This window comes from Lutra lutra, chromosome 6 (assembly GCF_902655055.1).
Source record: "Lutra lutra chromosome 6, mLutLut1.2, whole genome shotgun sequence".
Taxonomy (NCBI): domain Eukaryota; kingdom Metazoa; phylum Chordata; class Mammalia; order Carnivora; family Mustelidae; genus Lutra; species Lutra lutra.
Window position 1 is genome coordinate 93,407,563 of NC_062283.1, and position 15,437 is coordinate 93,422,999.

The window sequence follows — 15,437 nt, forward strand, 5'->3', positions numbered from 1 at the left end:
AACAGGTTTTGTAGTTTAAGCTATCTTTGACACTGGGCTTTGAATGAATACCCTGCAGTGTCCTGGAAACACCCAACACCTTCGCAGCCAAGAGCAGCAAAAGTCCTCTTGCTCTTGAACTTCTTGAAATCATAACTGCTTAAGACGGTTATCTTTCCGGCTGACAGATATTCTTTTGTCAAGGTGGCCTTCTGCAGGCCAGGAAGAGAGATCACTGGGAACAGAATTGTCCAGCACCTTGATCTTGGGTTTTGCAGCCTCTAGAAGTGTGAGAAATAAATATCTGTTGTTCAAGTTGCTCAGTCTATGATATTTGTTACAGCAACCCAAGCTGACTAATACATGCATATACAGAGCAGTCAGGTAACCCTTGACAATATGTTGCTATCTGTGACATTCCTTTTATTTTCACAAATACACTGAAAAATCTTTTGAGAATAGACAGAGATATGTGAAGAGCTCTCAATAGAGTTCCTCAGCTCTTGAAAATCGAGCCTCCAAGCAGCATTGGGATTTGAGTGTGTGAACCCAAGCTAGCTAATTTTTCTGGTTAAGAGAGTATATAAAAGGATCTTCAAGAACTAAACAGAAAAGAATTATGCCAAACTGGATTAACTGGGGCTCCTCAAGTGAGGGCAAGCCCAGAACACCTGCCAACAGTTAAAGATTGTGACCTATGGTCATTGTAACAAATTGTGTAAGACTGATTTGGCAGAATTCCAGGTAACACCTCACTGAGAATTGCTACCAGGAAATAGCTAACAAAATGCCAAGAAAAGTGCTGTGAGGTGCAAGACGCAGCCCCCTTTCTCCAGTATAAGAATTGTACTCTTTTATTCCCATACGTGTGTGATATTTTCGACTTAGAGGTTCAAATTTTGATCTATTTGCATTCTCTTAAAATAAATGTTAAAATGTCTAGGTCCATAAAGTTGTAAACATATCATCTCCTGGGGAGTGCAGTGAGGGGAGTGTGCAGTGAGGGGAGTATGTAGCAAACAACACTGTAATGGGAAAATGAGTATGAAATCACATTCCCACAGACGCTGCAGTTTTAAAACAATTGGCTTTTAAGTTCTGAGTCGTTTCCTTTGCCTCAACTTCCTCCTCCTATCAGTCTATCCCAGTCAGGTTTCTCAAGTGACTGAAGGTCAACATATCACCATCTATTCCACACCTAAAGAATCTTCCTTTACATTTTCTGGGCGAGTACATCATAGACTTTAATGTTTCCAGAAGCAGAGGAGGTCAACATTCATGCAGCGTGGAGCTTAGTGATGCACAAGTATAACATGAAACATCTTCAATAAATCATATTCTCTGTGTTTCCTGTTCCCGTAATGCAGGAAGTGGTGGTTCCACCGGCCCCTGGGCTCTCAGAGATAAGGAACGCTCTGCAGTGTTCAGAATTTTCAGATAGAGCTTTGGAATTTTGCATGAGATATAGAGTATGCAGTCCTAGACTGAACAGACAGGAAGCTGTTCCTCAGGTGTCATCACCCACTGGAACTGTCTATCCAGACCTGGGAAACATGGATAGCTGAGATTCCTCTCTGGGCCTGAGATAGGCTGCTGTGTGTATGTTTAGATAAACTTGTACCCAAGTGCCTATCCAGCCATTGCTGGGGAATTTCATTCATGAGAACAATGTCCATAGTAAAGAAAGCAGATCAGACTTTTAGTAGGTCTGCCTATGAAAGCGGGCTTAGATTTGACATCCTGGGGTCTGGTTAAAGGATCAAATGAATCAGTAGATAAATTATTAATCGTTTTTCTTTATGTGATTTGAAACACATTCCCATCCTGAAGTAAGTTAGGATGTAAGCCATAAGGTAGAGCATGATAATGAGAGTTGTGAAGTCTGTACTCTGGAAGCTTTTATGTGTTTGGAAGTTTCTGGGGAGGAGGGGAGAAAGAGATTATCTACATTATAAAAAGATGACATGAGTAATCCCAAACAGGGAATAGTGAGAAACATTTTAAATGCTTCTCTTATAATGGTCAATAGACATAAAGCAGGAAATAAAAGTTAAATACATCATAAAGTGTGCATAATGGCTTTAGTGTAGGAATTGTGTGTCTGTTAACATGACTGAGGGAAACATAAAGAAATGAATGTAGCCATATTCTCTTTTTTTCTTACACAAAGGCAATTTATTCAGAGAAAACAATAATTTGAGGAATCCTGTTCAGAGATGGCTACCAGGTTGACCCCCTTTTCTGTGTGTGCTATCAGCGGGTATGAGGTTGACATCCTCCACCCACCTGATCTTCAGTCCTGAGTGGGCAAGGGCTCTGAGGGATGACTGGGCTCCAGGCCCAGGGGTCTTGGTTCTATTTCCTCCTGTGGCCCGGAATTTGATGTGAAGGGCAGTGATGCCCAACTTCTTGCCCCTCTGGTCTACATCCTGGGCAGCCGACACAGCAGTGTAGAGAGAGGACTCATCTTGGCCATCCTTCGCCTTCATCCCCCAGTCACACAGCAGATGGTTTCCTTGCCAGGAAGGTTGGTGACATGGACAAAAGTGTCATTGGGGGAGGCAAAGATGTGGCACACACCAAACACATTTTTTCCTTCAGCTATGTGAGGTTCAAGGTTGATGGCCTGTTCTTCCTTCTTTCCTTCCCCTTGCAAGGTTCCGTTTCTGCATGTCTTCTCCAGATTCTGCCACTGAAAGGGGAAAGTAGTTATATTTTTGGTGGACAGTGGGTCTTTTTGTTCCTCCATGATTGTGATACATAACAGTGTATAATGATTGGAACAGTGGGCAACATAATTCCTGCTTTCTTTGCAATTTCTTTGGAATGTACATTGAATGTGTTCCGAGGTTAAGGAATTATTCGGATATCTACTATACAGCCTTGTACCTCTAGACAACTGTACTGTATTGTACACTTAGATCTGTTAAGAGGGTGGAGTAGATCTCATGTTAAATGTTCTTACTGAAGTAAATAAATTTTAAAGAATAAAATAAAATAAAGGAATGTCTGGAAAGCAGGCTCATTTTCTTACTTTGCTCCCAGAACTTATTCATATTAGGCATGTCCATATATTTCCCTCGGCCACACAGCTTCCCCTCTGGGATTTGTGTATCCCAAACACCTCCCTGAGGTGGGATAAAGGAAGTATGTAAGTGTTTGAGTTTTAAATATTTTACTAATGAAAGAATCTGGGTTTGTGGAGACTTCATTGGTTATCTTGAACATGTGCTCACTTCCACATCTTAAATGGATCCTACTGAAAAGGAGCTCTTTTTTTAAAGTGTCAAATCAATTCCACTGAAAATTCTGCCAACTGAGTCAGACCCAGTACTCATATAAAATCTCTAGGAGTAAAATATGGTTTCTCTCTTTTTCTCACACAACATATCCTGCCCTTACTGTATAATCTGAACCTTAAAAATAAAAACGTGACCTTTTCTCATGACTTCTACCACTCTCACTCTTGTCCAAGTCACCATTCCTTGTTCCTTGAACTGCTGCAATATCTCCCAGCTGGCATTCCTACTTCCACACTTGCCTACCCTAGACTACATTGTCTATAGAGTAGTCAGAAAGCTCTTCCAACATCCTATTATGGTACTGTGGAAGGCAAGAGAGTTACCCTGAGAGGGTGGATTGGAATTGGAGGTATTGATGTGGACTCATGATTTCTAAAATGTGTAAATATTTCAGTATATGTATGTTTCCACATGCAGACGTAATATAGACAAACACATGCAAACATGCATATTTCCTAGCTCTATTTGCTGAAAGAACCTTGAAGCAGTAACACTCCCAGTAACAAAATGAATACAGCCCCCAGATCTTGACTTCTGACACCATCTCCACTAAAAGGAATCAGAGATTCTTGGAGAAATGACAATTTTCTAGGCTGGGTAAGCTAAGTACAATAAGATACTGAAAAATTGCTTTTGTTGAATAACAGAGTCAAAGAGGTATCACCACCGATTGACCCATGAGCTAGATCTTGGCACCCCAAGGTGCCTCATCCCTTCCCCTGTCCTTGGAATGTGAGTTCAGCTTGCCTTTCCCACTCCCAGAGGCTGCTCCAAGGACACAGCCTAAGGATGATGATGTGATGTTGAAAGTACCCACACAGTCTATGCGACTGAGCCATTAGGGCCTCTCAAGATTTGAAGGGCAGGTGTGGGAAAACATTCATTTTGCTGCTGCCCAAGACAAGCCTCATATGTAAGCTCTCTTTGCTATTATTAAAATTGCCACCTACCAATATGGAGTGGCCTGCCTCTTTCTTCCGTCTCTACCAGCCCTCTGCATATGCGGGCTGGATTCAGATTACATCAGGAAAGCACCTGAGTAGATTGTGTTAGAAAGCTGTGAACCACACTTTTGTTGAAAACTTAAGGAAATGCTCCCCTCCTCAAATAAGGAGGACTTGTCACATGGTCACAGAGAATAGTTTGAAGGAGCTCCCACTGGGACAATTCAAGAAATAAAATAATTAAAGGCAGTAATTAATCATAAATCATTAAAAAACAGGAATCTATAATTCCACACAGATAATAAAATGAAACAAAGCGTGAAGAAGAAAGGAAAGCTCTTGTTTATGGTAGCATATTGTAAACATGGCGTGAATATTGAATAAGGAAAATCATCATTTTGTAAGCATCATGGTAAAGAAGAATTCAGGCAAGGATCATAAAGGATTGTTAAATCTAGGGAGTAAATATTGGTAAGGACCAGGATATCTGCATAATTATTTATTAGCAGCAAGGAGAAAATAGTAACGATGCAGTGGACACACTGGAAAACACAATGACTGAGTGATTAAAATTATTATCATAAAGGATGGGCAGGTGGACATTGCATGTCTCCAGATGGGATATCCTGAGAAAGACAAATATCAGTTCTATGTTATTTCTGCCAAGAATGCATAACCTGAATCTAATCAAGAGAAAATGTTACACAGACCCAAAAATGGAGATCAATCTATTAAAATGGGGTTGGCAGGGCAGGGCTGGTTGAGAGGTGTGAGACTGAATGCTTCAAAACTGTCAATAATCATAAAAAGAAAAAAAAAAGCTGGGAAATTGTTCCAGATTAAAAGAGCTAAGACTTGAAAATCAAATGCAATATGTGATTCTAGACTGGATCCTGTACTGGAAGAGAAAAAAAAATGCTGTAAAGGACTTGACTGACTCAATTGATGTAACTGGAAAACAGATGGTATTCTGGATAAAACTACTATATTTATAATAAATTTTACTTAGGTTGATAACTTCTCTGTCATTATGTAGGACGTATTAGTCAAGGTTCTCCAGAGAAACAGAATCAATAGGACACAGATGACCAGGTGGACAAATAGATAGATGCACACATACATACATAGACAATAGATAGATGCATGGATGGATAGATAATAAAGAGTTGGCTCACATGATTATGGAGACCACAAGTCCCCAAATCTGCAGGGTGAGTCAGCAAGCTGGAGAACCAGGAGAGCCAATGTGTAGTCCCAGTGCCAAGGTCAGCAGGCTTAAGACCCAGGGAGAAGCAGTGTTTCACTTTGAATCTGAAAGCAGGATAAACACTGATGTTTCAGTTCAAAAGCTATCAGGCAGGAATAATGCTCTTATTTGGAGAAGGTCAGAGTTTTTATTTTATACATGCTTTCAACTGACTGGATGAAGCCCATCTCTACAATGGGAAAGGCAATCTGCTTTACTAGGGCTACAGATTTAAATGTTAATCTCATCCAAAACACCCTCACATATGCACCTAAAATAATGTTGGACCAAATATCTGGGTACCCCACGACCCAGTCAAGTTGACACTTCAAATTGACCCTCGGATAAGTGTATCGCCTTTTTTAAGGAAATAAACATTGAAGTATAGAATTTAAAGGCCATAATGTATGTAATTTACTCTCGAATGGTTCAGATAAAAAGGATTTTGAAATAGAGATAAAAAATGATGAAGAAATTGAGCAAAATCTTAACAATAAGTAAATCTGAGTAAAGAATACAGAGATATTCTTTGTGCTTTTAAAATTTTCTGTAAATCTGAAATTATTTCCAAATAAAGTTTTCTTAAAAGTCTTTCAGTGTTCTGCTAAAAATACCCCAGCTACTTTTTATGCACTGTGGATGAATTCAACTTTTGTCACTTGGCCTGCAGAGCTGTAAGTGGCCCAGCCTCTGCTGACTCCTCACCTCAGCTAATCCTACTCACCTCCCACATAGACCCCTGCTTGCCCTGTGTATTTTCTGCTCCTAGAATAGGAGCATTATCTCCACAGAACTTTTACACCTACATCCTCTCCATCTGAAAGCTCTTCTTCCCTCTTTGAATACCACTCCTTCTCATTGCTCAGGTGTTTTGTCAAATGTCACTTCCTCAGAGAGTGCCTCTGACTGAAGGAGCTTGTCTTCAGTCATGTTGCTCTATTCACCTTACTCTCTGAACTTACCATGTTTACTCACTCTTTTATTTGTCTATTATACCTCACAGGATATAAACTTCAGAAGGGCAGTTGTCTTATCTACCCTGTTTACTGCTGTATCTCCTATATCCAAAACATTGCTGGCCATGTGGTAAGTCCTAAAGAAATATTTTTGATAAATAGATAAAGGGTTAAGTGCTCACATGTCCAAATCTTTGAAACTAAAATATTTAATCTACTACTATTTGTTCTTCATTCATATATATAGGCTTTATGAGTCTGTGACAGGAATTTTAGTAATATACATTATGATAATACATGAGCACCAAACAGTGTTATCACAGAGAAGTTAAAGAGAAGTACTAGTAGATAAAGAGAAACTTTTTTAAAAATTGTAATTCGGGGGGAACCTAGGTGGCTCAGTTAGCTAGGCAACTGACCCTTGGTTTCAGCTCAGGTCATGATCTCAGGGTCATGAAATCGAGCCCCATGTTGAGCTTTGTGCTCCATAGGAGATACTTTGGGATTCTCTCTTTCCTGCTCCTTCTGCTCCTCACCACACACTCTCTCTTAGGAATAAATAAATAAATCTTTAAAAATAACGTAATTCTGATGATCTGAAAACTGAAGTAAGCTAATCTAGGTAATGTGAAAATCCAACAAGCATAGCAGTAATAAGAAAATCTCTTGGTAATGGGTCCTTGACTTCCAAATACCTAGTACAATGCCCAGAATACAGTAAAGGATTCATAATATTCAACAAATGCAAGAAATAACCTATTAATAGTTCATAAGTGGGTCATTCCAGGGAAAATAAAATGAAGAGACATAGCTAGTTTTGTACCTTCAAACATAAAACAGACTCATTTTTTTTTTTTAACTAAAAAAAGAGCTCATGATAGCCAGAGGTAAGGTTTTCCTGTGGAATAGGACTATTAGAAATAACAATAATACAGAGAGGCCCCTCAAAAAATCAACCCATGGAGGCCCTCACTAGGACTCATAGTAAGTAAAATGACAAAAAAGAGTGATAAAGACAGAATTTTAAAAGCAATGAGTGAAATGAAAACAGTTACATACAAAGGAAACCCCATAACATTATCAACTGACTTTTCAGCAGAAACACTGCAGGTTAGAAGAGAGTGGCATGATATATTCAAAGTGCTGAAAGAAAAAACAATTTGCAGCCAAGAATATACTACCCAGCAAGGATACAAAGAAAAGCTAAGAGAATTCATGACCAATAAACCAGTCTTACAAGAAATGTTAAAGGGAACTCTTTGAGTAGAGAGGAAGAAATAGTAAGTAGGAGTAGAAAGTAGGAAACACAAAAGTATTAAAAACAAGCATATCTATAGAAATCAGTCAAGGGATTCACAAAATAAAAGGGTGCGGAATATAACATAGATACCTGAAATATGGTGGGGGAGGAGAAAAAAAATGGGTTCAAGCTTAGGTGACCATCAACTTAATATAAATTGCTATATGAATATGATGTTATATACAAACCTAATGGTAACTCCAAGTCAAAAATCAGTAATAGATATGCAAAAGATAAAGAAAAAGGAATCCAAATATATCACTAAATAAAGCCAACAAACAAATGAGAGAAAAGAGCAAAAGAAAAAAGGACCAAAGAACTACAAAAACAACCATAAAACAAGTAACGAAATGGCAAAAAGTACATACCTATAATAATAACTTTGAATGTAAATGGATGAAATGCTCCAATCAAGAGACATAGACATCCACAGAATAGATAAAAAGAAATACCCATCTATACGCTGCCTACAAGAGATTCATTTCAGATCTAACATGAAGATTGAAAGTGAAATGATGGTAAAGCATTTATCATACAAATGGAAGTGGAAAGAAAGCTAGGGTAGCAATACTTATATGAGACAAAATAGACTTTAAAACCACAACTGTAACAAGAAGGACTGTCTATAATCATGAAGGGAACAATTCAACCAGAAAATATAGCAATTATAAATATTTATGCTGCAAATATGAGAACACCTAAATGCATAAGGCAATTAATACAAACATAAAGAAGTAATTTATAGTAATAGAATAGTAATAGAAGACTTAAACACCTTAGTTACATCAATGGATAGGCCATCCAAATAGAAAACCAACAAGGAAACAGTGGCTTTGAATGACACATTGGACAAGATGGATCTAATAGGTATATTCAGAACATTCCAACCTAAAACAACAGAATACACATTCTTTTGAAGTACACATGGACATTCTCTAAAATAGGTCACATATTAGGCCACAAAACAAGTCTTAACAAACTCAAAAATACTGAAGTCATACCACACATCTTTTCTAACCATAATACTATGAAAGCAGAAATCAACTACAAGAAAAAAATCTAGGAAAAAGAAATACATGGAAGTTGAATATAATATGCTATTAAACAATGAATGGGTCAACCAAAACATCAAAGAGAAAATTTAAAAATGTATGGAGACCAATGAAAATAAAAAATCTTTGTGATGCAATAAAATCTGGTCTAAGGGGGAAGTTTATAGTAATACAGGTCTACCTCAAGAAGAAAGAAAAAATCTCAAATAAACAACATACCCTTACACCTCAGGGAACTATTAAAAACAACAGTAGAAGTAAGGGAATAATAAAGATTAGAGATAAATGAAACAGCAACTAAAACAACAACAAAAACAATAGAATAGAACAATGAAGCCAGGAACTGGTTCTTTGAAGAGATCAACAAAATTGATAAACCTTTAGCCATAATTATCCAAAAGAGAGAGAGAGAAAAAGAAAGAGTACTCAAGCAAAATCAGAAATGAGAGGGAGAAATAAAAATTGACAACACAGAAATACGAAAGATTATGAGAATATTATGAAAAATTATATGCCAAAAAATTGGACATCCTAGAAACATATAACCTCCCAAAACTGAATCAGGAATAAATAGAAAATATGAGCAGATGGATTGTCAGGAATTAAATTAAATCAATAATCAAAAAACTCCCCACAAACAAAAGTCCAAGACCAGCTCGCATCACAGGTGAATTCTAACAAACATTTAAAGAAGAGTCAATACTTATTCTTCTCAAACTATCCAAAAAAAGATAGAAGAGGAAGAATAGCTTCCCAAATCATTCTAAGAGGCCAGCATTACCCTGATACCAAAACCAGACCAAAAAAAAAAAAAAAAAAAAATACCAAAAAAAAAAAAAAAAGAAATGAGAGAGAGAACTGTAGGTCAATAACTTTGATGAAAATAATACAAAAATCTTCCACAAAATACTATCAAGTCAAAACCACAAATACATTGAAAAAATCATTCACCACACTCATTGGGATTTATTCCTGGGATGCAAGAGTGGCTCAATATTTGCAAATGAATCAACAGGATAGATATATCATATCAAAAGAGAAAGAATTAAAGCCATATCAATAGATGCAGAAAAACCATTTGACAAGTACAATATCCATTCCATTTTTTTAAAGATTTTATTTATTTATTTAACAGACAGAGATCATAAATAGGCAGAGAGAGAGGAAAGGAAGCAGGATCCCTGCTGAGCAGAGAGACCAATATGGGACTTGATCCCAGGACCCCAGGATCATAACCTGAGCCAAAGGCAGAGGCTTTAACCCACTGAGCCACCCAGGCACCCCTACAATATCCATTCCTGATAAAAACCCTCAACTAATTAGTTTTAGAAGGAACATACTTCAACATAATAAAGACCATACATGAAAAACCCATAGCTAACATATACTCAGTGGGTGAAAAACTGAGAGATTTTCCCCTAAGATCAGGAAAGACAAAATGTCCACTCCTACCACTTTTATTCAACATAGTTTTGGAAGTCCTAGCCACAGCAATCAGACAAGAAAAACAAATAAAAGGCATCCAAATTAGTAAGGAAGAAAAAAAATTTTTCACTATATGCAGATGACATAATACTCTATACAGAAAACCTCAAAGACTTAAACAAAAAAACTGCTAGAACTGATAAATGAATTCAGTAAGGTCACAGGACACAAAATCAATATACAGAAATATGTTGCAATTCTATACACTAATAACGAAGCAGAAGAAAGAGAAACTAAGAAAGCAATCCCATTTACAACTACACCAAAAGTAATAAGATACTTAGAAATAAACTTAACCAAGGAAATGAAAGACCTGTAATCTGAAAACTACAAAACATTGATGAAGGAGATGACACAAACAAGTGGAAAGATATTCCATGCTCATGGATTGGAAGAACAAATGTTGTTAAAATGCCAATACAACCCAAAGCAATATACAGATTAAATGCAATTCTTATCAAAATACCAACAGCTAGAACAAACAATCCTAAAATTTCTGTGGAACCACAGAAAACCCCAAATAGCCAAAGCAATCTTAAAAAAGAAGAAGAAAACTGAAGGTATCATAATACCAAATTTAAGATATACCACAGAACTATAGTAATCAAAACAGTATGGTAACTGTCACAAAAATAGACACATAGATCAATGGAACAGAATAGACTCCCCCGAAACCCCCACAATTATTTGGTCAATTAATTTTCAACAAAGGATGAAAAAATATGCAATGGGAAAAAGACAGTCTCTTCAACAAATGATGTTGAGAAAACTGGACAGCTACATGCAAAATAAAGAAACTAAACCACTTTCTCCCACCATACACAAAAATAAACTCAAAGTGGATTAAGACCTAAATGTGAAACCTGAAACCATAAAAATCCTAGAAGAGAGCACAAGTAATAATTTCTCTGACATCAGCCACAGCAACATTTTTCTAGATGTTTCCTGAGTCAAGGGAAACAAAAACAAAAACTGGGACTACATTGAAATAAAAAGCATCTGCACAGCAAAGGAAACTATCAACAAAACTAAAAGACAACCTACTGAATGGGAGAAGATATTTGCAAAACTCATAGTTGGTAAAGGGTTAGTATCTAAAATATAGAGGGATTTTATAAAACACAACACCAAAATAAACCAATAATCCAATTAAAAGTGGAGAGAACACATGAACAGATATTTCTCCAAAGAAGACATATAGACAGGGGACCCTGGGTGGTTCAGTTGGTTGGGCGACTGCCTTCAGCTCAAGTCATGGTCCCAAAGTCCTGGGATTGAGTTCCACATAGGGCTCCCAACTGCATAGGGAGCCTGCTTCTCCCCTCTCATGCTCTGTCTCTCTCAAATAAATAAATAAAATTTTTTAAAAAAGAAGAAGACATATAGATAGCCAACAGACACAAGAAAAGTTGCTTAATATCACTAATAATCAGGGAAATGCAAATCAATACCACAATGAGATATCACCTCACATCTGTCAGATTGGCTAAAATCAAAAATACCAGAAATGAAAAATGTTGGTGAGGATGTGGAGAAAAAGAAACCCTTGTGCCCTGTTGGTGGGAGTACAAACTTGAGCAGCCATGGTAGAAAACAGTATGGAGTTTCCTCAAAAAATCAAAATTAGAATTAAAATGTGATCCAGTAATTCCACTACTGGGTATTTACCCAGAGAATATGAAACACTAATTTGAAAAGATATATGCTCCCCTATGTTTATAGCAGCATTATTTATAATAACCAAATTATGGAAGCAGCCCAGTGTCCATTGATAAATGAATGGCTAAAGATGTGGTATGCACATACAATGGAATATTACTCAGCCATAAAAAAGAAGGAACTCTTGCCATTTGCAACAACGTTGGTGGATCTAAACAATATAAGGCTAAGTGAAATAAGTTTGTCAGAAAAGACAATACCACATAATTTCACTCATATGTGTAATTTAAGAAACAAAATAAATGAACAAAGAAAAAAATACAAACCAAAAACCAGACTCTTAACTATAGAGAACAAACTGATGGTTATACAGAGGGAAGGTTCCATGCTTAGCAGAGAGTCTGCTTGGGATTCTCTCTCTCCCTTTCTTCTTCCCTTTTGCACTCTCTTTCTCTCAATCTCTAAAATAAATAAATACATAAATAAGTCTCTTAAAAATTAAAAAAAAAGAGAGAAAGAAAGAACAATAATAGCATTTACTTCTGGATAGTTACCACCTTCTCAACACTTTTGTTTTGGTTTGGTTTTGGTTTGTTGTTGTTCATTTAGGTTTTGTTTTTGTTTTTGTTTTTGCTTTTGCTTTTCACCTCTGGTTCAATAGATAACTCATATTTCCCAAGAAGTCATATGTTTCTGTACAAAGCATTCACCCTCTGTATCGACTAGGGATGAGGGCCAAGCAAATATAATAAAATCTCTTTTTACCCATCAAAACCAACAATGTAATTCTATTTGCAGCAAAGTTAAATTAGCAGTCATAAGTCATTTTGGTATTGAAAGCATGTACTCTAGAGGTGCCTGGGTGACACAGTCAGTTAAACCTTAGACTCTTGGTTTTGGCTTGGGTCATGATCTCAGGGTCATAAGATCAAGCCCAGCATTGGTCTCTGTGCTCAGCACAAAGTCTGCTTGAGATTCCATCTCCCTCTGCCTCTGCCCCTCTCTCTCTCTCAAATAAATAAATAAACCTTTAAAAAAAAAAAAAAAAGCAAGCATGAACTCTATAGTCCTCAATATGTACCTTCACACTCCATTTTAACATTATACACAGTAGTTACATCATCTAAAGATGTTCTTATCATTTTTACAAAAAATCTAGAATTTTCTAAATTCCATGTATTTAGGTAAAACTTGCAGCTTCTTAGAAGTCCTCTTTGGATGCTGTGTCTTGTGTACGCACCTCCCATTTCCTACTTTCCATAGTAAGAACAATTACTTAAGTAGAATTACATTTATGATTAGTTTTAAGGTTTGACATTATCACTGGATCATGGTCTTGTGAATATACAAATGTATTCTTCTTGACCTCTTCAATATGTAATGGAAAAGCAATGTCACTACTAACAGTTCCTAAGGTTAGGAGAAAATCAAATTATCAATTTAATCTGTTCTTAAGCGAGATATAATTTGCATAGAGTCAAATTCACATTTTAAATGCCAACTCCATTAGTTTTGACAAATGCATGCTGTTGTATAACCAGCGCCACAATCAAGATACAGAACAGTGCCATCACCGGCCAAAATTCCCTCATGGTCCACTGTAGTCAATCCTTCCCTCCACTCCCAGCCCTTACTAACCATTGATCAAGCCAATCTTTGTATATGAACATGTTCATCATGCCTCATTCTTTTGCCCTAATAAAAGTAAGACCTTATCAGAAGAAACTCAGAAATCAAAATGAAATTTTACCTGCAGAAAGTGAGAAAAAGCCAGTTAATAATGATACCCTTACATTTGCTTTCATAGATTCTTATTTCTAACTATTTTTCTCTGTATTATGATAGTTATACATAGAAGTCTCCATTATCAAAAAAGGATGATAGTATATGTCATGGCAGATAAGCAAAAAAATCATTTTGTTGCCCATGGTGAGCAAATGTCAGTTCCCTAACAGTATCTAAATTATTAATTAGCTTCTATTAACCTTCTGAAGTGATTGATAGTAATTAACAAGCCACTCTCCTAATCAGGAATGTAAAAATGCTCTCAATTTGAATCCTGACTAATTGCTAGAAGCTGCCAAGAGTTCTGGGTTACAAAAAATTCTGAGGCTAAATAGAAAAATATTAATATGAAACATTTAAGTTTTAGAAATTATTAAACACTACATGTGGGTTATCTTATGTAATCCTAACAGAAACCCAAGAGAATATTCCTATTGTTATCACTATGCTATGAGAGGAAGAAATTGCGTTTTCAAAAAAATTAAATAACTCATTCAAGGTCAAACAGGGTAGAAGCCATAAAGCTGCGATTTGAACCCACTCAGCTAGGCCAGCACAGCTTTACCACTGTGCACCCAAGCAAGTAATCACACAATGGGGGGGAGCATGCAAATTTTTCTAAGGAAGTGAATCTGGGCTGAAATTTGAAGCATGTGTTAAACAGGGAAGGAGGAGAGGGTGCAGAGCAAGAAGTGCTTTTCTGACAGAAGGCAGAGCAGGTGCAAAGGCCCAGTAGGTGGAGGAACAAGGAGGAACAAGGAGGAACATGTTGCAAGAACTGACAGGCCAGGTTGCCTGAAGCACAGAGACCCAGAGGGAGAGCAGTGTGGGATGAGGGTGGGAAAGAGATCTACACTACAGCCCTGTGAATGACTTTGATCTTTCTCCCAAGGGCATCAGGAAGCTCCCGCACAGTTGTAAACTGGCTAGTGACCCAGTCAAATGTAGGCTTTCAAAAGGTCACTCTGCCTACAAGGAGTAAGGTTTTTTCACAAGGGTAAAGGAGGTGGAAAAAGAACATGGCAAACCATCCAGTTAAGGGGCAGTGACAGTGCTAACCATGTCTTTTTACTTTCTGTATTGTGATGCTTGACATCTGGGCCTTGGCTGATCTGGAGGCACTGCCCTTCACAGTGCTAGCTAATTCTTAGGGATTATAAGCAACCGGTCTACAGACATGTCTTTCATATGTAGACCAAACAACTTAGATCTATACCCTCAATTGTCTCCTTCATCAAACTCTTACATTCTGGGTCACTATCCACCAGACTTAATCACCCCAGGGATAGGTGTCAGATAACAAGAAACAGCCCCAGTGTCCAGTGAAATTATTCAAACTAACCAATCCAAAACCTGCTTACCCTGCTTGGCCCATTCCTCTCTCCCTCTGCCTCTTTACCAACCCTGGTGCTTCCCTGTGTGGCCCCCCATGGATCTGTGAGCTTACTAAACTATCTTTTCAATGGCAGTCATCTCTAGATCTGATGGCCTCACCATACTGAATAGTGAGATCTTTATTTTTAAAAAGAGGCATAATTAAGAAGAGAGTATATCTAAGAGATATTAGAGGTTAGTAGGACATGGTGATGGATTGAATTTGGGACCATGGGGGAAGATAGAGGTCAAGAAGGGTATTTAGATTTCTAACCCACAGGCAAAGAGAAATAACAGTAAACACTTCCACAACACCTGCAAGGTTCCAGGCTCTGTTCTAAGCATTTATGTGTAT

General features: G+C 37.3%; 1 pseudogene; it reads right to left on the minus strand.

The window, feature by feature from the left end:
- Window positions 1-2,189: 2,189 nt before the first annotated feature.
- On the minus strand, window positions 2,190-3,461 carry LOC125101635 (40S ribosomal protein S14-like; annotated as a pseudogene).
- Between the last annotated feature and the right edge of the window lie 11,976 nt (window positions 3,462-15,437).